Genomic DNA, 3,372 nt, shown 5'->3' with positions numbered 1-3,372 from the left:
TGTGTGTGTGTGCATTCGTTTTGTGCATGTGTTTGTTTGCTTGTGTGTTTGTGTTTTTGTGAGTGTTTGTGCATGTGTGTGTCTGTGCTTGTGTTTGTTTGTGTGTGCATTCGTTTTGTGCATGTGTTTGTTTGCTTGTGTGTATGTGTGTGTTTCTTTGTTAGTGCGTGAGTTTGTTTGTGAGTGTTTGTGCATGTGTGTGTGTTAATGTGTTTGTTTGCTTGAGTGTATGTGTGTGTTTGTTTGTTAGTGCGTGAGTTTGTTTGTGAGTGTTTGTGCATGTGTGTGTGTTAATGTGTTTGTTTGCTTGAGTGTATGTGTGTGTTTGTTTGTTAGTGCGTGAGTTTGTTTGTGAGTGTTTGTGCATGTGTGTGTGTTAGTGTGTTTGTTTGCTTGAGAGTGTTTGTGCATGTGTGTGTTTATGCGTGCATGTGTGTGCGTGTGTCTGTGAGTGTTTATGCATGTGTTTGTGAGTGTGATTGTGTTTGTGAGTGTGTTTATGCGTGTGTTTATGCATGTGTGTGTGTGTGTGTATGAGTGTGTTTATGCATGTGTTTGTGAGTGTGTTTATGCATGTGTTTGTGAGTGTTTATGAGTGTGTTTATGCATGTGTTTGCGAGTGTGTTTGTATTTGTGAGTGTTTATGCATGTGTTTGTGAGTGTGTTTACGCATGTGTTTGTAAGTGTGTGCTTGTGAGTGTGTTTATGCATGTGTTTGTGATTGTGTTTATGCATGTGTTTGTGAGTGTTTACGCATGTGTTTGTGAGTGTTTATACATGTGTTTGTGAGTGTGTTTGTATTTGTGAGTGTGTTTATGCATGTGTTTGTGAGTGTGTTTATGCATGTGTTTGTGAGTGTGTTTACGCATGTGTTTGTGTGTTTGAGTTTGTGAGTGTGTTTATGCATGTGTTTGTGAGTGTGTACGCATGTGTTTATGAGTGTGTACGCATGTGTTTGTGAGTGTGTTTATGCATGTGTTTGTGAGTGTGTTTATGCATGTGTTTGTGAGTGTGTTTGTATTTGTGAGTGTGTTTATGCATGTGTTTGTGAATGTGTTTGTATTTGTGAGTGTTTATGCATGTGTTTGTGCGTGTGTGTGTGTGTGTGTGTGTGTTTGTTTTCTGTGTGCGTTCAGAAGTCTGGCTCATTTCTGATGGTCTCTGTTGTTCTTTTCTCGCTGACATTTCTAAGAGATCAGAAATGAATTGTGAGGCGTCTAAAGTTTGCGCTGAGATCCCAGCGTCACCGAACATCAGCCCGAAGCGGCGTCTGATCCGGCCGTTCTCCTCTCGACAACAGTCAGAGCGAAATCAATAAAACTTTGATAATGTATAAAAGGATCTGAGACAGATGCCGCGGCCCGCAGCTCCAGGACAAAAGCAGAAACAAACCAAATTAAGCAGCAGAAATATAGAATAATGTCGTTTCTTGGCAATTAAGCTTCGTGTTTACAAAACGGAGAGTCTTTGATTTCTGTGTGACTTGGTGGAGAGTTAACGAGGATCCGCGTAATTACAGTGCTGCTCATCGTTTCGCCTCATTGACGTCCATGATAACTGTGTTCCACAAAATAAAGCTTAAATTACGTGGCATGAAACCAATGAAAGAGGTTGAAATGAAAGGGCTTGTAAATCCCGCCGGCTCGCGGCCGTTCTGGGTCTCTGAGTTAATTAGGCACTGAATAAAATATCAGGCACGTCATAGAGATTAACCATCACATGGAGTGAACGCGGACAAAAGTGAGGTGAAATATCTAGCATGTGGAGATGAGGAGATGAAGCGACTGAGAGACGCAGATACAGACACGTAACGATAACGGACTGAGACTGAGGGAATACTTACAATCAGACAGTGAATGTCAACATATTTGAGCCAACACAGGTAAGTGATTGAGACACTGTAATCAGACACAGACAGACTGTGATTTCAGCAAGGCTTCTGATTGGTCGAGAGAAGCTGGAGGAAAAATAAAACAATGACAGACGTGATGGATGATAAAGGATTTTTTTATATTACAAATAATATAAAAAAAAGTTCAAATAAACTGATAAATAAAATGATATGAGCTGAGATTGTTCAAAAATAGATTAAAATAAATCAATGTAACAGAAAAATACCTACTTCAGATCTTCAGGAAACAAATAATAGAAGCACCAGCAAATCAAGAAAACATCTTCATCAGTTTGACAGCAGGTGCTGCAAATGCTCACAACACAACCAAATAAAGAATTTTATTTGCAGTGCGTTTCTTTATTTGGTTGAGTTGTGAATACTTGCAGCACGTGTGTTGTCAAATTGATGAAGTTGTTTTCTTAATTTGCAGGTGTTTTTTCTATTTGCAGCACAAATCTCTCGGCCAACGTAAAACAATGCAGAATGTGACATTTGAAAAAACAAGTAAATTTAAAAAAAATATGAAGGCTTGAAAGAGGCAAGGTCAACACCTCTGGGAAAAAAATACATAAAAAAGCTAAAATTAATAAATAAATTGATTTGAGATGGGACAGATGACAATTAAAGTAAAATTGAATAAAAATATAATACAAAAGAAAAATGCATTAATTAAAATAATTTAAAACAAAAAAATAAATAATGTGAGATGACAGCTGAAAAGTCAGTAAAAGTCAATAATATAAAAATGACAGCCTTGAAAAAGGAAAGGTCGACACATCTGGAAAAAAAAATTTATTTAAAAGAAGCTAAAACGAATAGAAATTTTGATGTGAGGTGGGACAGATAAAAATGAAATAAATTAAAATGAGATAAATATACAATACAAAAGAAAATGCATTATTTGAAAATAATTTAAAACAAAAATATTGAATGTGATCTATAGCAGTTGAAAATAAAATAAAATAAAATAAAATAAAATAAAATAAATAAAATAAAATAAAATAAAATAAAATAAAATAAAATTAACCCAGGGATATTTAAATATAAACAGCTCAGAAGAGACTTTAAAAACGCAGGGTGACCAGGAGCCAGTAAAAAAATAAAATAAAAGTAAAAAAATAAGACCTCTGGGGAAAAAATTTATTTACGTTAAAACAAACTAATAAATAAAACAATGTGAGATGCGATTGTTAAAAAAAATGAAACACTGAAATTTGAAGTAAATAAACAAACAAAGTGACATTAGAAATGATGTTGAAAAAGTAAAGGTGAAAACCTCAGTACAAACATCCATCTGAAGGGAAGAAAATGTGAACATTTTAAAATGAAAACAATAACCTTTACTTTTTATCTCCTAAACGGATTAAAGCTAGATTTAAAGGGAAATGAAGAAGCTCTGGCCAGAATCTCCAGACATCAGATGAACCTGCGATTGTGTGTGTGAGTGTGAGTGTGTGTGTCTGTGTGTGTGTGTGTGT

General features: G+C 35.5%; 1 protein-coding gene across 1 annotated transcript in view; it reads right to left on the bottom strand.

Annotated features, from left to right (window-relative positions):
* The window catches only part of tmem117 (transmembrane protein 117), a 64,754-nt gene that overhangs the window by 10,216 nt on the left and 51,166 nt on the right, over positions 1-3,372 (bottom strand). The window lies entirely within an intron of this gene.

This window comes from Sinocyclocheilus rhinocerous, unplaced genomic scaffold (genome assembly GCF_001515625.1).
Source record: "Sinocyclocheilus rhinocerous isolate Xijiao unplaced genomic scaffold, SAMN03320098_v1.1 scaffold116, whole genome shotgun sequence".
In the NCBI taxonomy this organism is placed as follows: Eukaryota; Metazoa; Chordata; class Actinopteri; order Cypriniformes; family Cyprinidae; genus Sinocyclocheilus; species Sinocyclocheilus rhinocerous.
This window is presented reverse-complemented; position numbering and strand designations above follow the sequence as displayed.